At 37.8% G+C, this 22,816-nt stretch overlaps 1 long non-coding RNA gene and 1 pseudogene across 1 annotated transcript in view; one reads left to right on the top strand and one right to left on the bottom strand.

The window, feature by feature from the left end:
• LOC124079971 (uncharacterized) overlaps positions 1–22,816 on the top strand; it is a 34,781-nt gene that overhangs the window by 7,230 nt on the left and 4,735 nt on the right. Inside the window, exon 3 of the long non-coding RNA XR_006847549.2 lies at positions 17,440–17,554. This is a non-coding gene — a long non-coding RNA (uncharacterized LOC124079971). The remainder of the gene's footprint in view (positions 1–17,439; positions 17,555–22,816) is intronic.
• On the bottom strand, positions 21,515–22,638 carry LOC124079957 (homeobox protein TGIF1-like; annotated as a pseudogene).

Here is a 22,816-nt window from a genome sequence, read left to right as displayed (position 1 = left end):
AATTTGGGCCAGATGTGTGATAAAAGGCAGTTTTATCTACTTTGGTGGTAGCCTTTTTTTTTGTAATAATATATTGGCACATTTGTCATTAAAGAAAAATAAAGAGGAATGAATAATACAGGATCCAGTAGAACAGTAAATAATATGTTCCCCCTCTTTTGAAATCCTATTCCTACCTAGCATTGATATGCTATTGTTTTCTTTCAAATCTCTTTTCTTGTTTTTCTAAGATGGGAGGTTTGTGGGAAAATTATACATAAAAGAAGGAAGCCAAGATCGTTTGCTGTTATTTTACTTGTGAACCATTTAGAAAAGGATAGAACTTATAATAAAGTCATATTTCCTGTGGATGGCATCCCTCAAAGGATATGAGTCCTTGACAGAACATGTCTGTGTGGAACAAGATTTGACTTCTCAACAGGCCTGTGCTAGATTCAAAATGTTCATGCTTAATTAGCTGTGTAAACAAATTTGGAATTTAGAGAATTTTTTTATGTCAAGGGGAAGTGAAGGTTTATTACCTCTCTTTCCTCAAATCCAATGCACCTACACTTCCTGGATTGGATGCTATTCCCATGGTATTCCCTGACTCCTGTACTGTGCATTCCATGGGAATTCTGCAGCTGGCTTCCGGATTGAGAAGCAGGAGTAGACCATTTCAGAGACAGAGTGACACTGCCCAAGAAATACAGGGCACATTTCAGCCGAAGGCACCCAGCTCTTCTGGTGTTGCCCTGCCAAAGCTCAACAGTTATGTAAGCTTCCTGTGCCCAAGTTCTCTGCCAAACTTGGGGATTCTGCAAATTTCTCGTTAGTCCACAGCAGAATGAAAGGTGTGGCAGGTAGAGATGGTGCCAAATCAAGGGTTAGGAGAGAATTTGACTAATTGGGTGTGGGCATCCATCAGCAGAGAGCACTCACCTCAGAATGGATCAGGAATCCTCAGAGAAGCCAGGCAGGCACATCGCGGGTCACCCTCAGGCGGCTTTATCTTCTCTGACTGACACTTAAATGGCAGAGCTCATTTGATGCTGTTCCAGGCTCACTGCTGGGTGTTTCTAATCATGTGTTTTAATTAATGTTTTTATTGTACTTGGGCCCAGAGGCTGTTTCAACAGACCAGCATATATTTAGAAGTCTCTGAATAAATAAATGTAAAACAAAGGAAAACTGACTCTGTTGGAATTAGGAGGATTGTTTCTAAAAAGATAGGCTGAGGCTTCAGACTTGACTGCTTCAAACTAACTCAGCAATATCAGGGCCTGTCTCCCAAACACACTGGGTGTAGAAAAGCTTGACTTCAGGATCTTATCTAGAGTTTAACTTTCTCGAAAACTATGCTCTGGGTCTTGAGGCAGTTGGGGACACTAGAATTTATTGTGTTGATTTTGACTTAAAATAAATTTAAAAAACAAATAGTAGGAATACAGGGATGGCAGTAGTAGCAAATTTCTGAAGCAACATTTATTTAAAGCCAGGTAGATCTCTTTCTATTGCTAGTTAAAAGGGATAATTGAATGGGTTAGTTTCTTTGCCACCCCCCCCCCACCATTGTTTTCTTGAATTTGAACCTTCTCCTTTTTAAAAGGAGCTTATATCTCTTCCCCCATTCGAGGCAGTAGCACTTTTAGAGAATGGATATAATTCTGTTTAGCAAATATTTACTGAGCACCTCTTCATTCAAGGCAGGAGCTTGACTATGGGAAAAAGAGTGTTTACAGGTTGTAGGAAGTATATTTATAAGGTACAGATTGCTTTTGGAATATGTGCTGTGTTCCCTGTGGATGAAAGCATACTCTGTGTCTTCTTATCAGGATCTATTATTAGTTAAATTCTCTGGTTGTGATTTCCTTTGGGTCCTTGAGAGTTTGTGAAAGTTACTAAGAGCTGTAAAGACTGGAGTGTCAGCAAATTGCCTGGCACTAGTAAGGAGAGCTGATCCTGGGCAGGACAGTAAAATTCTGAAATTGGGTTTTCTGCTATCATTTTTTTGTTTGTCTCTGGTGACACTCATTTTTTCCCTTTTCTCCATTTCCTTCAAGGTGCCCTAATGTATCTGTTCTGGATTCTGCCTGTATAGAGCATAAACAACACTGATGATAGGTCTCACGCCGAAACCAATGAAAAGTGTTCAGTGATTCTGTACTGCAGCTGAGGTTGAGGTTGGGCTGCTTTCTGAGCACCCCCAGTGCTCCTCCACCACGTGCAATTGGGCAACCTTGTTCTCAGGAGAGTACCTGCTTCAGTTACCCTAAATCCTTGATAAGATGTCACCAGTTCCAAGATGTTCTACAGATTTAATAACAGACTTTTTTACTAAAATAAATAAATAAATAGAAAGAAAGAAAAAAAAATACCACACTAGATAAACCTTATTTTTGGACCATGGCATGGTTTCAGAAATATCAAAATGTGAAAATCATGTACATTTGAGAATAAGACCATATTACATGAAAATAAAATTAACCTATACCTATACTATTGTGAGGGCAATTTGCATTGTAAAAGAGGATAATTTTGAAACCCAAATATTGCATTTTATTGAAAAGTTTTCAAACCAAGTGCTCTGCTAGGCAAGGGTTTCTTAATCTGGGCACTCAGACATTTTGGATTGCATAGTTGCTTGTTGCGGACAGCTGTACCGTGAATTGTGAGACATTTAGTAACCTCCCTGGCTGCTGCTCACTAGATGCCAGTAACACTCACATCTCCCTTGTCTCCCAACCTAGCTGTGACAACCAAAAACGTGTCCAGACATTGTCAAGTGATCCCTGGGCAGAAGATAAAAAAGTATCCCTGATTCAGGACCATAAGGACCATGAGACTGGTGGAATAGTTATTGGAAGGGACTGCAGTTTATATCATTTAGTGTTCTGTTGCAGAGGGCAGACTCCTCTCTAGCTGGCTTAATCTGAAATGTACTAATGACACAGGGTTTTGAGTGGTCAGCACAAGTGATCTGTGGGCTGGAGAAACAGAAATCTAGGGTGGAGCTTTCAGGAATGGATCCTGAAATGACACCACGTATGAGCCATCAAGGGAATCTCTCTGGACACTGCATGACCACGGAATGGAGAGCAATGGAGAGTATCCAATCCCACTAAACAAGGGAGCTAACATGCCACCCGCAGCAGCAGAAGGATCCCTCATTCCTCATGCCCTGTGTCTTTCCTTGCTGCGCTCTATTCTGAATGCAAGTTCTTAAAGTGTTTCTGGTGAAGGAGCTTAAATCAACTGCAATTGCAAGAAGTTTGGAAAAAAAATAATTTTTAGTTGACCAGCCTCTATAATAAACTCCATAAAGAGGTTCAAACAAATTTTGAATGAGCCCACTTCTAGTATTTTCTATAGAGTTCTTCAGAAATCCTCAACTTCCACCAATAGACAACCACCTATTCTGGGTGATTGGGGTTGACCCAAAAGTATCCTCTTCACTCTCCATTTACATATTTTATATCTGGTTATTTTTTCTCTTTTTCTATTGCTCCATTCTTTTCCCTGTTTTCTCTTTCATTACCATTCTTTTTGCACCTCCTCTCTCTCCCTGTCCCTAATTACAGGTTTCCTAAGGATTTGAAAAGTACATATTTTCTATTTGACTCTGTCAATGCATACAACATGTAAAAAGTCTTTGTTGATATGTGAGCTGAGCTTAGTAAACTCAACTGCCCCAACTTGTGGGTCTAGTCCCCTGAAGACACTGTGGAAATCAATATTTTGGATCTGAGATTTGTAGCTTTGAACAATATTTTCTCCATTTATAAGAATAGAGCACCAATTAATATGATTAATCATTAACTATCACACTGGTTGGCTTGAAATAAACATTGATCAGTAGCCTTAATTCCAACCAATAAGCCTTAATTCCAAAGTATAATTTTTGTCTCTAGAATAGAGGCCTTCAAATTTTAAGAAGTGGTTGCTTACCTGCTATATTTTTGTTCAGTTGGCTGCTATGCTCTCCAAATTATTAATATGGGGACTTTGACCCTAAGTTTAAAATCAGTCAGTAACCTTGGAAAAGATGAAAACATCACAAGGCATTTACTCTTTAGTGTAGGGCTGCCACGAGAAATACAGGACAACTTAGATTTGAGTTTCAAATAAATAATGACTAATTTTAATATAATTTTTAGGATAAGTAAGTCCCAAATGTTACATGGGACATACATTAAAAGATTGTTGTTTAATTGAAATTCAAATTTAATTGCATCTGAGTGTTTTGTATTTATTTTTGCTAAGTCTGGTGTGCATGAATGGATTGTGTTCGTTCTTTCTTTCTTTCTTTCTATTTGCACAGTCTGGGAATTGAACCCAGGGCCTTGTGCATACCAGGCAAGTGCTGTAACACTGATAAGTGGCTATATCCCTAGCCCCTTATTGAGTTATTTTTAAAGAATGTATTTCTTGAGATGGAGGATGAAGAAAATATGAGGGCGATGGACTCCTGAGAGAAATAAAGAAGAGCAAGTTGGGTTATGTACACAAAGGAAGAGGGGCAAGTAAAAAAAAAAAAAAACAAAAAACAAAAAACAAAAAAACCCCCCAAAACCAACATCAAACTGGTTCTAGCTTATCATTGTCCATTTTCCAAATGTGCAAAATAAAACCCTGATTTGAAGATAAAGCTCTATTCTTTCTCTGTTAATGTGACCATTCTCCCATAGCATTTGGATCAGGTCCCAACGTAGCATTCAGTTGCCTGGGTTGGACAAGGAGAGTTTCGAGGTAAGAGGGAGAGATGAGCCGTGCAGGCATTGGATACCTTGGAGCCTTGTAATCTTGCTTGCACAACCTCCAGATTGCATGGTTCTTGGCTTGAGTGCAGTTGGGCACAATTTCAATGCACATCTATGGAGACCATGTCACAACAACAAAACAAACCAATGTAGCTGCAAGTTACATTAACAGCTTGAGAAAACAAGTCAACAGACTTGAAGACTGCTCTGGGAGCCCCTCCCTGGGAGTCAGCCTCTGGCAGAAAGGGACTTACTGTGCCTCTTTTTTGAATTTTTTTTCTGAGATTATTATATATGATCTGTAGTTTGTCAGTTTCAAACATTTTTGGGGGTGCTGGGGGAAGAACCTTTATTTGCTTTACTGTTGATCAGCATTGATCTTCCCGAGGTGCAGAGTGGTTTGCACCGCACACAGTGTCTTGTCCTCAGAGAGGGTTTCCCTGCTCAGACATCAGACCCAGTGCAACGGTACTTCCTTTTGTGGGCTCTTACACTACTATTAGTCACAAATACATTGAGCCAGATTTTCCAAATCTTCTGATGCTTTAGTTACTGCCTGGTTACGAGTAAGTAGCCGGGAAGGTTTTACACACCTTGCAACATCATCTCCTATGGCAATTGTGAAACAATTTGTTAGAGAAATTCTACTTCTTATAGAGAGTGTATAAGTACATGCAAATTAAGTCTGGTAACACGTTCTTCACGACTGAACTAAGAACAAACTGACTTCTTAAAGTATGTTAATGGATCAGGCCCAGAAGTACATGTGGATTGGAGTCTTTCCAATATCAAGAACTCCTGTGCTCATATATTTTTTATTTCTGATTTTTATGAAAGATTTGATTTATGTGCCAGTAACATCAGGGTATATAGGTGAATGCATTGTGAGGAAGCCAGTAAAGAGAAGGAAAATGAAACACTTTGGAAGGGATCTTCTTAGCTGTTCAGTGGTTTTTTTTTGTTTGTTTGTTTTTTAAAAAACAAATGTAAGGTATGCTTTACTGTGCATACTTTACTGTGCATTTTGAATCTTTTCATCTGATTTACATGTTCTTGGATATCCATATTTTGCTTTAAAAATGTTCCCTACACAAACAGAACATTGTAATAACTCTAATTTTTGCTTTGTTTAATAACTGTAAATTTATGTTTTGAAGAGACTAACAACAAAAACAGCAAAGCCATCTCATTTTCCTTATTAGTCTTTGGTTGTATTTTTTTAAAAAGCAAGTTTCTTCTGACTCATATCCTGGGCTATCTGAATTTGTACATGTTTCCAAAGTTTGTTTTTTTTTCATTTTTTTCCATTTTCATTGTTTGCCCTACTTGTTCTTTTTCTTGTTATCCATTTCTAACTCTTGTTTCCTCATTTCCTCTTCTTTTCCTCCACCATCTTTTCCTATTTCTCTAAATCTATGTGGAGAGCCATTATTTTGATTTTTTAAATTACAGAACTATCATGAAGTCCTCCTCTAGGTTCTCTTAAAGTTATGGAACATATTGCCCTAGATCAAGGGAACCCCAGAGAGAGAGACATGTAATGATTTGAGTCTTGGTTGTGAAAGGGGATGAGTTATCTCTCAGGTCCATTCTAACCTGAGGATGTCTTGATTCCATGAATAGATGCTTCTGGGATTGATGGATCAGGTAAACTCTTTGTGCATTTAGATTTTCCAACTCAAATATTACTGTTGAACTTACTAAGTTACACTGAACTAAAAAACAAACAGACAAGAATATTCCCAAGCCATAGAAAGATTTTGCTTTTTTCAGAGAAACCAAAAATTCTCTATTGTCAGTTGGTCAGAAACCCTTACACTATCTGAGAAGAGATTAACTCTCTGAAGAGAGAGTAACTGTGTAGAGATTAAATTCTAATGCAACTAACAGGACTTTCCTTGGCACATCTTGGCTTTCCTTGCTATATAGTAACTTCACCATCCACCCCTGCAGAGGAACTAGAGGTCCTTGATTGATGTCACTGTCCCTGTCCTCCCTGGAATTCCTGTGGGAAGTACTTCATTTAAGATGAAAAAGCTGTTACCTCCATGGAACTAGGCCTAAGAGGGAGCCATTGAAAGGGGAGGCTGCAAAGTTGTATATCACAAGCAATAAGCATAAATTCAATTGTACTTATTTTGCTGAGGCCATTCACTGATGTGCTTCGTAGTGTACAGACTCTGTTCTAGGCACATTGTTCAACAGGAGTGAACAATGGTGAGCAAAACCAGATATGGAGCTTCCATCTTTATGGAGCATATAGTCTGAAAGGAGAAGATAGTTATCACATAATCACACAAATACATTTAAAATTGTATTGGTAATAAGTACCCAAGAGGGAAAGTAATAGAACTACAGGCGAGCTTGACACAGTTGTGAGGTGAGAGGAGAGGAAAAAGAGGCATTACTTGGTGGGGGGATGGGGTGAGAAAGTTCTAGATTCAGTGGCCAAAGGCTAAAGGTCCGTGATAGGAGAAATGAAGAGAAAGGAGCAGAAGAACTGGAATAGAATAAGGATGGGGGAACAACAGGGGGTCAGGCAGCAGGGCCTGGGTCATCCAGAGACACAAAAGATTGTGATATGGATGAATTTGATCTTTAATTCTAAAAGCAACAGGATGCTATCAGAATCCTATTGGGCAGGGGCTGGGTGGGAGAAATGATCAGATTTACAAAAAATATTTTATTTTTATACCATCATGTAAATTATTAGATGACCTCAAACACTTAAAATGGACATATAGTCCTTAAAAGTTGACTTCTAGTTCTGGCTCACCTCCTAGGTGGCTGTATTCCTTGGACAAATCCTTCATTCTCTCCATGGGCCAGTTATTATATTTGTATAATGCCTTAATTAACTTTCCCGGATGGTTTTGAGGCTCAATAGAGGCAAAGGATGTGAAGACATGTTGAGGGACATATAGCTAAATAAGTAAACATTAATATTGTAATTTTTAGGAACCATGAGCAATCATTTCAGGGGGAAAAGAACAAGCGGAGATAGCAGTCTTTGCTATGAATTACATTGTATTATATTTTTACCTTAATGAATTTAGCAGAGTTACCCCTGAAACAGGGAAATGTTTGCTAAATTATGATAGAGAATGTAATAATGTGAATTTCTTTTCTCTCTCTTTCAAGGGGGATTTTCAGATGGTATATTTATTAGGTATAAATGAAAAGGATGTATTTATCCTACCTTTAGATCTTGTTTTGATCTTGTCATTTTGACTCCATCATATTTAACAGGGAAGACATTTTGATCTCTTCCTCTACTCATTGCTAAAAGAAACTAGACAAGAGAAAGAAACAAAAGGCATCCAAATTGGAAAGGAGGAAGTAAATTATCTTTTTTTCCCCCAGATGATATGACTTTATGTGTAGAAAACCCCAAAGACTCAACAAAAATACTGTCCAGATTCAGTAAAATTACAAGTTACTAAATTGATGCACAAAAATCAGTCCCATTTCTAGACACAAAGAGTCAACTGTCAGGAAAAGAAATTGAGAAAACAATTTCATTCTCAATAGCAATATAAATAATAAAATGTGTAGAAGTAAACTAACCCAAAGAAGTGAGAGACTTGTACACTGAAAAGTGTAAAACATTGATGAAGAAAATTAAAGAAAACACATATAAATGGAAAAAATATTCCATGTTTGTGGATTAGAAAAATTAATAATGTTAAAGTGTTCATACCACCCAAAGTGATCTACAGATTCAATGTAATCCCTATGAAGATACAAATTAACCATTTTTTTTCCTTTGGTGGCATTGGGGATGCTCAGGGAGGCTATACCACTGAGCTATATCTCCAGTCTTTTTTACTTTTAATTTTTGAGACAAGGTCTCACTAAATTGCTAAGGCTGGCCTTGAATTTGCAATCCACCTGCCTCAGCCTCCCATGTAGCTGGGACTTCAAGTGTGCACCACCATGCCTGGCTCCACAGACATTCCTTACAGAAATAGAAAAAATAAAATTCAGATGGAACCACACAAATCCCTGAATAACAACAGCAATCTTGAGCAAGAAGAACAAAGTGAGGGTCATCATACTTTTTGATTTCAAAATATATTACAAATCTATGGTATTCAGAACATGGTACTGGCATAAAAAACAGACACATAAAACAATGAAACAGAATAGAGTCCAGAAATAAATCCACATCTCTCTACAACCAATATCTGGTAATGGTGCCAAGATACAATAGGAGAAGGATAATATATTCAATAAATGGATTTGGGAAAATGAGATATCTAATATGGAGAATGACATTGGATACTTTTATATACACTATATACACAAATTAACTCCAAATGGATTACAGACTTAATTGTAAAAAGACTTGGAACTGTAAAATTACTAGAAGTGAACAGAAAAATTTTCCTGACATTAATCTAGGCAGTGATTTTTCGGCTATGATACCAAAAGCAGAGGCAACAAACCCAAAAAAGTAGACAAGTGAGATTTCACCAAACTAAAACAAACAAAAGTCCCTACCCCACATGCAAAAGGAGAAGCTTCTTCATAGCATACAGCAGTAAAAAGGCAGCCTATAGAATGGGAGAAAATATTTGCAAACTGTATATCCCATAAGTGGTTAATTTCCAAAATGTCTAAGAAACCCAACAGCAAGAAAAAAATAACATAATTAATAAACAGAGAGGACTCATCTCTCACCTGTTGGTTAGCATGGCTACTAACAAAAAAGATAAAAAATAACCAGTGTTAGAAGAATGTGGAGAATCCTTGTACACTGGCAACGAGACTGTAAATAAGGACAGCCATTATGGAAAACACTATGCAAGTTCCTCAAATGGTAGTTACCATATGATCCAGCAATCCCACTACTGGTATGTATATCCAAAGGGATTGAAATAATTGTCTTGGAGAGACATTTGCATTCCCGTGTTCATTACAGAATTATTCACATTAGTCAATATGTGAAAACCACCTAAATGTCTGTTGACACATGAATTGATAAAGAAAATGTAGTGTAAGTAATATAAAAGGAAATATTATTGAATCTTTAAAAAGAAGGCAATACTGACATTTGTAATAACATGGATGTACCTGGAGAACATTATGCCAAGTGAAGTAATCCAGACATAGAATGGCAAATACCACATGATTTTACCTATATATGGAATCTAAAATCAAGCTTATAGAAGCAAAGGGTAGAATGGTGGTTGCTAGGGCCTGCAGGGAGGGAGAAATGGGGAGATGTTGATCAGAGAGTGTGAAGTTTTATTTTTGCAAGATCAGTAAGTTCTGGAGGTGTAATCTATAGTAATGTGACTATAGTTAAAAGTGTATACTTGAAATATGGGAGTGTAGATCTTAAGTGTTCTCACCCACACTCACACACACAAAGGGAACTATATGAAGTATAGATATATTTATTAGCTTGATTATGATGATTATTTAATATGTAGTTGTACATTTTAAACATATAAGACTTTAATTCATCAATTATGTTTTAGTAAAGTTGAAAAAAAAAAAACAAAAACCAACAACCCAACATAGAGTGGAAAGGACAATACCTCAAAACAGTGGTCAAATTATCTGGGACCTGGTTTTGAATTTTTAGGCATATCTTATCAGCATCTAATATGAGGTCCTGTTCATCACTAGTACCTTATTAATTGTCATGCTTAGTTTCATTATTTGTCTTTAAATCAAGTTTTAATTTTACCTTATGTGGAAAACTGATGAAAAATTAACTATCCAGAAAGAGGTTGATTTTTAATTTTAGTCAAAAAATAACTCCTTTTAGTCCTGCATATAAATAATATAGATACTTGTTTGGAACTACTATTTACTACTTACTCATATTGTAGTCTTCTAATTCATTTTATTGAATTTAATTAAGTTATTTTGTAATTTGATGGTGAATTTAAATTGTAAATTTGTGACAGTGATTTATAATTTGATAGTTTGGAGAATTCTGATTGGCTTACAAATATGAGAAAAGTATTGGACAAAGAAGTCCTCTCTTATTTTGACAACTAAAAAATTCTGATTCCATTTTCAAAAGGGATTACCTAGTAGTAAAATAAGTGGTCACTATTGGAGTCTTTCATTTAAACTTAATGAAAAGTAACTAAATTTCCAATCTGCATGACTTCCAAAGCAAGCTTCATTTCCATTTATAAATTATTAGAAATAGAACAAGTTGTGAATAATACCAAAAGATACAAATGCTGAAGTTTGGTTTTTAAAAAATAATCTTCTAGAGAAAAAAAATCCAAGTTCTTGAAAAATATTAACATAATTGCATAGTTTTAATTCTCGGGTTGGAAGCAATCATGCTAGCGGAAAAAAAAAAAAAAAATTAGTGAGTGAAATAAAATGCAACACCGCAGTGGAAAAGGTGGCTTGCAAACAGAAAGACTTGGCTGATTGTTTTAGTTCAGCAGTTCCATGACTTACTATAAAATAAGACAACCCACAAATTTTGTACATAGAATGCAACTCTTGACCTCTGGGAAACCTGGAAATTAGTCTTGTGTGTTTTATTTGTGTATGTGCAACCTACACCTTGGCAGTGCAGCCTAGTGGTGACGAGGGAACCTCAAGAGCCTAACAGGCCCAAATCCTTGCTCATTTATTAGCTACAGGACATCCACAACCTTGGGAGAATTACTTAACCTCTTAAAGCCCTGGTTTCCTCATTTCTAAGGTGGGACTAATAATAGTTGTATATCATAGGATTGGTGTTAGGGTTAAATGTCATAATGCATCTGAAAAAATCTCACCTATTATTATCATCATCATCTCATCATCATTACCACCACCACCACCACTACTACTAGCTATTAGAGAGGATTTTATGGTTTAATACAAATATATTTTTCCTTATTTTAATATATAGTTGGTGTTTGAAAAATATTCTTTTCTACCTAAATTGTTTAATCTCCTTATCCATGTTCTTCCTAAAGACCCCTGAGACAGTTGTGGGCTCTGTGTTTGAGGAGATTAAGGTTATAAAATGTAGCATGCTGGTATATTGTGACAGGATTCTAATATTGCAGGTATTAAAAACAGAGGGAATGCACAGAGAATAAAACTAATTGTGAGATGTTACTTACAATGATCTAATCTTTGTAAATCTCTTTCATATCTTGGCTTATTAAAAAGTTTTTCTAATCATGTAAAATTCTGGCATTGGACTAAATCCCGAATTTCCTTCTCCTGTCTGAAGTGCCTATTTATACAGCTGGTACCACTTTTTATCCTTCCCCTTTTCCTATGCTAGGGATCAAACCCAGGGCCTTGCACAAGCTAGGCAGGTGCTCTACCACTGAGCTGCATCCCCAGCCCTATCTGGTTCTACTTTTATAATGACTTATATCCTTGGACCTTGTAGGATAGATCAGCATAAAGATGATTATCTGTTTTTTTTTTCACTCAGGGTTATGGTAAAAAACACAGCATAAATATGAAGGCATCCAGAAGTGAAGTCTGCCATGTGTGCAGTATCAATACAGAGGCAGTGCTGAAATGACAAAATGAGGTGATGGATAGAGAGGGCCACCTGTGCTCCTGTGGTGCTTAATGTTAATAGGTGTTTATTAACTTCTTACTGACCTGAAGTTTCTTTAGGCAACATATTCTAGATTCCAGCTGTTGGGAATTTTTACCTTTGTTAACATTTATTTTCACTACCCTCTATTTATAAAAACCTACGGCTTAAAAGGCTATTTGTTACCAATGTCCAACATCACCACCATCAAGGACCCGCCATATTCAAGGTGTTCTGTTGGTCATTGAGTAAATATTTGCTAATGTTCGGAATGCCAAGGCCTCTTGAGGACTTAAGAAGAATGTTGCTTAGGCAAGGATGGGGGAAGGGCACAAAAATACCTGTCCCTGCAGCTGTGTAGCAAATTTTGGTTATCTGGGCTGAATGTCTCTGAAAAATGTACCACATTACTACAGTTCAAATTGTTATTGTGATGGCGACTGCAACTCCCTCAAGCTACCTTGAAATACTCTCTCTGGTGTTGACACTTTGAAGGAGAGCAGGAACTCTTCTGTTCTAGTTTGGGTTTTGGTCTGTGTTTGAAAGAGGAATTATGAATATGTAGGTCTGCAAGGTTGTGGCATAACAGGCCTTCGACCTCACAGTGAGGGCTCAGCAAGTTGCTTCATGTTTTCTGTTCGTAGCTGCCTCCTCTCTGTCAGTTCTTTTGAAGCACCCATAAAACAAAATAGGCTCATTAAATGCAAGAGGGCAAGTGAAGTTGGCAGTTGCACCTATTCAAATAGGCTTTCCTCTCTAGATGTTTACACTCCAGGAAGAAGAAGTTAAAAAAAAAAAGTCAGAAGATGAATGCCTGCTTATCACTGACTCTTTCCAGCCTCCCTTTTGAGGGTAAGTGAGGTCAGCCAGGCTCTGGGAGATGGAGCGTTTTTGCTCCACATCTAACACGAAACTCGTTGACAAAATTAATGTCAAAGTGAAAAGTCAATATGGTCTTGTCATTGCGATCTCATTCACTAAGTTTTCTTATAAGGCTGAAGACAGACTGTCAAGTAGGCTTGTCCCACATGTGCCCTCTTGCTGACAAGGACAAGCAGTAGATTTGCTCTTCCCATCCTAAGATTCTCTTCTTTTGTGAGGTTTTCCCAGACAGATTTGGCTCTTTTTCTGAACCTACAGCATCCACATTTTAATGAGCTGAAGGGATGCCAAGATACATAGATGGTTTTAACCCTCAAAATCTTAACTGTCAGTAAATGAGGTCATGTGTGATGATCTTCAGCAAATCACCATGCAAATGTGAGGTAATTTGAACTCATCCTTGAAAGATGGAAATGTTTCTGTGGTCTCTGGTTGCGGGAAAGGACATTTCAAACTGGGGGGAGGTTTGGATGAAGGCACAAGTGTGTTTCTAATCAGAGGACACTTTTTGGTTTTTACCTTATTTGGTCTGATTCCTGTTTGGTACTGTAGAAGTATCTCATCTTGAAGTGTCCTCTTGGCATCTGTGACCTCACACTCTGCAGGATTTCCTTCTTCTTTTCAGGGGGTTCTTTTCAATCTCACCCTCAGTTTTCTATGACCATAGATATGCTAATGGTAGCTCCCCTGTGCCTCCAGCCAGGCTGCTCTCCTGATGCTCAGACCTATACGAAACTGAATGCTGGCCACATCCATGTATCCAACTCTTACTTAAAGATCTTAAGTTCTGCATGTTGCATACCGAACTCATCTTTGTCTCCAGATTTCCATCTTCCTGGGTTTCCTACTTCAGTGAATGATGCCCATCTAATTATTTAAGAAATATGTCAGAAACAGTGTGATCTTGACTCTCCCCTCCCATCATCCTCTGTATAATAAATCATAATGTCCTTTATATTTTCTTATGTCTCTTGAATCTGTCCAGGTCTTTCCATCTTCATTGCTATCTCCTTTGGTAGCTCACCATAATCTTTTGCTTGGAGGACTGTAGTAGTCATCTGCCATCAAACTTTACTCCAGCTAATTCTTTCTCTACAGAATCTTTCTAAAGCATAGATTTGGTCATTGTATTGTTTATTTCCTTAAAGCTCTGTGATATCTCCCCTTGCCTTAAGGATGATGTCCAGATCCTACACAAGACTTACTTGTCTTTCTTATGCTAGCCCTGCTGAACTCTCTTGCTACCACCTCTCAATTTCCCTTACATTAGCCATTTAAAAATGTACCTCCAGTTCATCAACTCAACCGTTTTCCTGTCTCCAAGACTTTTCCATGTCTGGCACACTCTTCTCCCTGTTCTTCCTCTGATCTCAGCTGAGAAATCACTGCTGTATCAATCCGTTTTCTGTTTCTGTGACAAAATGCCTGAAGCTAGGTACTTGAAAAGAAAAGAGGTTTATTTAGCTTATAGTTTTGGAGCCTAGAAATCCAAGATTGCATCACAACATGATGAGGATGCATAGGAGAGGGAGGAATCACATGAGGAGGCAGGAAGCCAGAGACTGGGGCAGGGCCAGTTTTGCTCTTTTTTTGATAACCCACCTTTGCATGAACTAACTGGGATCCCACAAGAATCACATTATCTCTTCTAAGGGCAATGCCCCCGATGATCTAATTATCTTACACCTAGCCTCATCTCTTACAGCTTCCATAAATTCTTAATTCTGCCACATTGGTGATCAAGCCTCCAACACATGAATTTTGGGGAATACACTCAAATCATACCTAAACCATAGCAACTGCTCGTACTATAGTCTAGTAGCCTCTTTATTTGTCTATGTTCTTTTAAGCCAGTACCTTTTTGAAATATGGAGCATTTTAGGTAATCAGTAGATACTTTTTTTTTTGAGTGAATAAATAAGTGATAATGTATATAGTATTTTGAAGGAATGTCAGGTAAGCCAGTTGCTGGAGTGTAGGATATATAGAAGACAAAAGTAAAAGATATGAAAGAAAGGTGGTTGAGTATCGTCCATTATATCCTGGAAGACCAATTCTGAGATGAAGATTCTAGTGCAGGAAATTTATTGAGGAATGCCCTTAGGATCAATAACTGTAAAGGAATAAAGAAGGCAGGCTGAGAAGTTGAACTGAAATGAATTTTCAAAAGATGATCACATGTGTCACTCAGAAGCTGGCATAGACCTATGAAGATGTCCCAAATTGATGCAAGGGGGATGGGCCTTGTGTCCTCGTAGCAACCAGTCATTGAATGTGGGTTGAGACTGGGGAGGGTACAAAACTTGGTCCAAAGAGCACCCATTGCTCAGGGTAATTTCTAGAGAGGGATTCATCTGGCATTGGGGAAATGAATCTATTTGGTATGGGGGATCACAGTGGCCCACCACAGCATTCACTACACTGGGCCCAGTTCCTGCCAGATTGAGGAATTTATAGTTTATTCAATAGATTTTTGGATGCAATTGAAGGTATTTACACAGAGAAGTAATGTGAGTCAGAGTTGTATTTAGGAAGATTAATCTGGCTGGTATGTTTAAATTGGATTAGAGGTGGAGAAATTGGAGTCAGAGAGGCCAGTGGGAGACTTTTGAAATAGTCCAGGCAAGGAAATAAAGGCCTGAACAAGGGTGTTGGCAGTGGAAATGGAAAAGGCGGATGGTTGCAAGAGATAGAACAATGCTAGAATTCACAAATTCTGGTGACTGAATATGGGAAATAGGCAAGAGGAAGGAGACTCAAAAGTGATTCCATGGTTTTGAGCCTGGATTAAATATAAGGACAATGGTAACCTAAATTTATACAGGCTTTGGGGTAGAATTTTTTTTTTCAGTATGGTAGCCACCTAAGTAGAAATTGTCATTGGTGGCTGAAACGATTTTTTGGGGAGAGTAAAGCACACATAAATGAGAAGTTATGTAATGTTACAGAATGGTCATACCGCAGTATAAACAAAACAGTTGGTGCCATAGGATCACAGAGAAGGAAGAGATCATGTTGCCAAGCAATGTTCATGGTGGATGTGGAATTTAAGTAGCATTTAGATTTACCATGGGGAAAGGAGGAATAAGGAGGGCAGGATGATGACATCCTAAGTGGATCAGCGATTCAAGCAGAGGCAGAGGGAAAGGAATACACATTCCTGTTTAGAGGACCATGAGATCAATTAGGCTAGAATGGAGGATCACTTATGGAAATGTTGGCTTACAAAGTTGAAATGTTGATTGGGGAGGAACTTGAATGACAGAAAAAATGACAAGGAAAGCAGAAGGATTTAGAAGGTTTATTAAAAGCTTTGTATCTGTTTCTGAAGTTTGATCCTATCTGCTGCCTGAATGTGGTTCTCTATAAACCCACAGAACGAAACTGTCTATTTGAGAGACACTTTCAGTGTTTTTACACCGAAGTGGCTATGATGTAAAAGGCTACTGGACATTGGCAGTCTTTTGTGAAGATTATATGAAGACACATTGAGCAAATCCCAGCCTGCGTGTGTTTCTGAGGCTTTTACATCCACAGCCTTTGCTTAGCTTTCATGAGGCACAAGAATCTGTGGCCTAATTGGTCAGAGAGTCTACAGGCTCACCCTGAAAAGTAAATATTGTGTATCTGCAAGTGGAAAGTCAGTAAGTATGTATAATCAAGCTGCCTAGTCACGCCTGCCCAAGTGCTGTTGAAAAGTTTGACCAAGGACTATAAAACTGTCAAAACCGAGGCCCAAGCTTGCTTCCACACCAAATAACTCGTTATTGAAGTTATTGGGAAGATAATAGGACTTGCATTTGACTTGCGGGGATTTCTTATTTGCTACAGAAGTATCTGGCAAAGCTAAATAGCTTTGCATTACATCATTCTCTTCTTTTTATTTATCTTCTACATTTATTTATTTGACATGGAAACTTGTCCCACCCACCTCTGAGCACCATCATTGAATAAAAAGGATACCTTGGTATAAGTTCAGAGATTGCAAAATGGAATCTTCAGATTGGCACTCAGACCACTGACAACAAAACAACAACAAAAATGACAACAACATTTCACGGGTGTCTTTGAGCAGATGTTTAATTTCACCCTCCTCCAAAATGATCATGGCCTGCCATGAAACTTCCCATTTCCATTTTGTGACATTCATAGTATTGTTTGTTGTATTTTCTTTTTATAATTTCATCACAAAGTATTTGAAACTTATTTAGGAATGAGGATAAAGATTGCTATTTAAGATTGTAACCTACCTATCATTTTGTCTTTTCCTCTACCTTCCCTTCTCTTCAGAAAGTGAATGGAAGGTGTCAAAGCTGCCATGATTGCTTTTGGAATAGCCTGCTAGATTCAGGACCAATGATGGAGACTGTGCAATTGATGATGTGTGAACAGTTACTCTGTTAAGGTAATGTGGCCCTAGCGTATCTGTAGCTTTCCTCACAGTTAATTGCTTGGGTTTTCGCTCAACAAAAGAAAATGTGCCAAATCTTAAGTAATTAAAAAAAGAAAAACACAAAAATCTGAGCACGTTAAGGTGCAACTGATATTCAACAGCTCTACATTAATCTCTGAGAAGCAAACAAATGAGTATTCACAGTTTTTATCCATGGTTTGGTCTTGTACAATTAAATACATTCTCCAGTCCCCAGAAATATTTATTGCACTGTAGGGATTTTTAAATATTTATATTTTATACTTAACAGTGTGTCTGGCCTAAAGAGGTGTACTTCAGTGATCCAAAGAGGTATCGTATAGAGGTTGTGTGTTGTCTTTTCCATTTTAATTAGAAATCTTAATTGCTTAATGATTTATTTATTTAGGTCCTTCCTGAACCCACACTAATTTTAATGGCTTCCTTAGCTATCTCTAGTATAAAATTTTAATTTCTTCCCTATTTACCTTGGCTAGGGATGGAGAAGAGTCATCTCCAGTTCTTATTGTGTGATGTTAGGGGTGCTAAAAAGATATCCTTCCTTCCCATGTTAGCTCTTATAGTTTTCTGTTAGTAATATTCTTTTAACAGGGAATAAATACCTTAATGTAATTTATTTATACATGGTGTCTACCAGCCCAATTGAAGCATTGTTTTTGCTTCAATGAAATATATATATATATATATATATATATATATATATATATATATATATATATATATATATAATTTTTTTTTTAGAAAATCAATGACCACATATAATTAGGCACTGACAGTAGTGAGATAGTTAGGACTACAGATTCTGGAGTCAAACAGACCTGGGTTAATGATCTGGCTCTACCACTTTCTAGTTGTGCAACCCAGGCAGTCTCTTATTTCTCTGATGCTCAAAATATTCATCTTTAAAACAGGAAGGAAATGCTCATAAAATGAGATTCTCTGTAAAGCACATGAAACTTTTAGCACAAGGCAAGACCACAGTGTATGGTTATAATAGGTGCTCAATAAAGGTTTGCTATTATCATCATTGTTATTCAAATATCTAGGCATTAAAAAATGTCTTTCTTGGAAAATTTGATGACACTAAGTTATGCCTGTAAGATGTTTAAAATCATGCCAGAAAAAGTGGGCCTTCCATCTTCAAGTGAGGCATTGGCTTAAATCTCATCCTAGGAAATCAATCAATATGAACCTCCTAGCACCTGAATCCTTGCTGTTGGTCCTCACTGAATATGTGCGATTCCAATCTGTTTCCACAGCTTTTGCCTCTTGCATCTAATTGTTTGACTTAGGGGATCTCCTGTATCCCCAGAGGTGTGGTAACCAAGATTTGGCCTGTCCCCTAGCTCTTCTCTTACCAGGAGGTTTATTACTCTACCTTATCTATCCAGGCCTGACCCTCTGGCTTGAATGCTGTGTTTTCATTTTGCCTGTCAGGCCAGCATGGATGGCCCATCCTTGGGCAATACACATGACACCAAGGTGTTAAAGTTCTTATTTAATGAGACTGGTGCAGTCTATACGAAAACACTGTTGTATAATCATTCATATGGAATTTTTATAGTCATCTTTCTATCACTATGTCAAAATACTTGATCAACTAACTTATTATAAAGAGAAAAGGTTTATTTAGCTCATGATTTTAGACTGAAAATCCAAAAGGCCATAGTGCAGGCTTGGCAAGGGCTGCCCCACCCACAGCACAGATGGTAATGATGAGGGTGTATATGGGAACAAGCAGGTGATTGATTATATCTTTAACAAAGAGGTAGAGAGAGTGGAAGTGGCCAAGGCTTGTTCCTTTTATGACAGCCTTCTTCTGAGAACTATCAAAGTGATCTCAAAAGAAATACCTCATGCTCTAATGACCAGAGGGCCTTCTCTTAGGCTCTATTTCTCAAAGGTTCTACCACCTCCAATAGCAGCACCCTGGTGACAAGTCTTTAATTACAATGGGGGACCTCAAATCATAATATTGCTCCTGGATTTTGGACTGAACCTCCAGCTTTAGTTTAGTGTCCACTTTACTTGGAATACTTAAATATGACCTGGTTGAAATTACCTATCATATTTCCAAGTCTCCTATGTCTTCTTAGAGTTTGCTTTGAATTACAAGAAAATTTTCATGGAACTCATTGTAAAAATAAAGTTTCAGATATAAGAAAGTACAGACACACACACGTATATTTTATGTAATTGACACTACTTCCTGCATTTACAGGTATTACTGTATCATAAACATCCCTTATTATAAAAATCTCTTTATAAACATGATTTTAATTACTGCCAAATATTCTACCTACAGACTAGCCAAATTTTAATTAGCCATTCTCCGTTATTATGCATTTAAACTATTTCATATGGTTATTAGAAATTATACAAATGTAATCACATTTGTACACTAACATTTTTTCTAATAAATTGGAAACCCAGTTTTGATATACCTTTTAAAGAATAAATGATTAGTTTCTAAAACATTAAATAATGTATATATGTATTGAGACATCACCTGTTACCCCACTAATATGCATGATTTTGATTCTTATACATTAGTTAAAATTTATTTTAAAAAGGAAAAAAATCTGATTATTTCTGTCATACTTGGTCAGAGTATTATTTTCTGAGACAATAGGATATATTTACCTATCAAATGAGTAAATAGTATTGAGAAGGTAATTTTCTCTTGGTAAAAATGAATATATGCAAGTGGGGCGGGACATAAGGACTCTACTTATCCTTGAATGATAGAAATATACCAAAGGAATAAGGAGAAAAGTGAAGCTAAAAGAAGTCTGGGGGCGCTGGGGTTGTGGCTCAGTGGTAGAGCACTTGCCTAGCCCTTGTGAGGCACTGGGTTCGATCCTCAGCACCACATAAAAATAAATAAACAATATAAAGCCATTGTGTCTATCTACAACTAAAAAGAAAACAAGTCTGGGGACTAGAAAACTGTTCTCTGTTCCTGGGGAACACTTGCAGTGCCACAGTAAAGAATATACTCCTTTTCTACTTCATCCATGGAGATAGAGACTGCTAGTTAATGACCAGGTCTGTTTGCACCTCTTCCTGGACACAGAGCTGGAATCTATTTCTCAGGCTTCCTCACAATGAAGCACATCCAAAAGAAGATGAGCAGAGTGACATAAGCAACATTCAGGTCTGCCCCCTAGCAAAGTCCTCATGTTCAATCCTCCATGCTTTCCCCCACCCACTTGATGTAGATGAGAAGTAGGTGACCTTGGAAGCCATCTGTTGAAGGTGGTGGAGCCCCAAGTACGTTCCTTAATCTCTTCATGGAAACCACTGCTGATGTAACAGATAATGGGAGCCAGAACCCACATTAATTCTTGACATGTCCTTCTCCCTCATGCTCCACATCTCATCCATCATTAAGCTTTTGATTCTGCTTCTTAAATGTGTTAAATCTGTTCCTTTCTTTTCTTGTCTTCCACTAATACATTTTTTTGATAAAGAAAATATTATGAAAAAGACATCAATCAACTAGATTCACACTTGTTTGAAAAGAATTTGAAAATTAATTAGGCAGTATTTTGAAATTAATTAGACAGTATGTGGGCATCTTGTTCCACATGGGAAAGAAATGATGCTATATGTTCTAAGTCTTGCACATTCTGAAAAATCACCAACAAAAAAGAGAAGAGGAGGAAAAAAAAATTACATGATACTGAGAGCCATCTCATATTATGAATAATCTACCAAGAAACATTCAAAAAAGTAACTCTTTGCTTCTACAAATGAATAATTCTTGTGTTGATTGTACTCCATTGAAGACATTTCACTAACAAGAAGCTTCATTTTAGCAATCCCATGTGCAAATTTTAATAAAATATATTAAAAATTCAATTCATATCTTGCCCTCACTGTCCAGCAAGCATGACAACATTTTTGAGAAATCTTTTGCTACAGCAGGGGTTAAGCCATAGTTTTGCCTGAAACTCCTATCTCTGCAGTCTGTTTGGATATAACATCCACCAGAAGCTGAAATCTATGAAAATCCTATTTGAGGTCTGGTGGAGTGAGAGAGGAGTGTTGAAAAGACCACTCCTGAGTATTTATTTGTACTCAATCCAGATTTATATGTGTCCTCTGGGTATAAGAGAGAGATGCTGTAAAGTTGCTGGCTGCCATTTGCTGTATATCTGTGATTTGTCCCACATCAACCAATGGCAGAAAGAGAAAAGCACATCTTTCAAAGCAGTTAGAGTAGCATGGCAGACCACTGATGGACAAGCCAAAATTGATCCAGGGATAATGGCTTTGGAGACAGTGGCCTCCCCAGGGTTAGGTTTGGTCTAGTTGTACAGGAATAAAATAGGCTCTTCTCTAGAGCTGGCATGATGTTTTCAATGCCCATTGCAGCCTAGAAATACCGAAGTGCCACAAGAAATCAAACACGTTTGAAAGTGGGTAGGCAAGGCACACTTTTACTTCTTCCAGAACATCTCCCTACCTACTGGAACCTGACTAGCAAGTGCTCCTGGGCGGGCAGTCCACCTCTCTATATACCTAGTGCAGTGCTGCCAATTGCCTTGATTGGAGGAGCACAGGGGTACAATCTATGTGATTGGCTAATTTTAAAATTGGGGTGGGCAAAGGAAAGGGCTACCATCAAATGGCTACAATTGGACCCAATTAAAGCTGAATACTGTATTTTGAAAATAGACTAGATTTTCTATTTCTCACATGTACAGCTAGCTTCAGAAATCTTGGCTCTAGAGCAAGAAATGATGAATCTTGGCCATCCTCTCTCAGCAAGTCAGGGAGAAGCCTATACCTGGTGTGGATGAACCAGCTACAAACCTGTAGCGTGGACAGGTGTGTTTGCTGGGACAATATTGTTTTTTCTCCCTCTGAGGGACAGGCATTTTTTTGGTGCTCATATCCTGCAGAATCTAAACAGACTCCTTGGGCAGGTTGCCTCTTCTCATTCTCTTGCCCCAGTCAGTGGAAGAGGAAAGGTCCAGAGGTGTGTCCAAGTTGTCCTTATCATCAGTCTTGCTGTGAGATGTCCCAACCTCACTGTTCTTGTTCTTCATTCTGGAACTGCTCTCCCAGTGAAAGGCAATGTTGAGAAATCAAGGGACCAGGAGCAGGGACACAGCAGGCAAAGGCAAGGAGTTGTCCTCCTTCACTGCTGACTCTCCTGCAACTTATAGGATGTGCCCCAGCTGTTATTGTTGAGCAAGGCACCAGGATCCCAGGTGCCTGTTCTTG

This window comes from Marmota monax, unplaced genomic scaffold, assembly GCF_021218885.2.
Source record: "Marmota monax isolate L192 unplaced genomic scaffold, Marmota_monax_Labrador192_F-V1.1 WCK01_AAM20220418_F8-fsc00015, whole genome shotgun sequence".
NCBI classification, from domain to species: domain Eukaryota; kingdom Metazoa; phylum Chordata; class Mammalia; order Rodentia; family Sciuridae; genus Marmota; species Marmota monax.
This window is presented reverse-complemented; position numbering and strand designations above follow the sequence as displayed.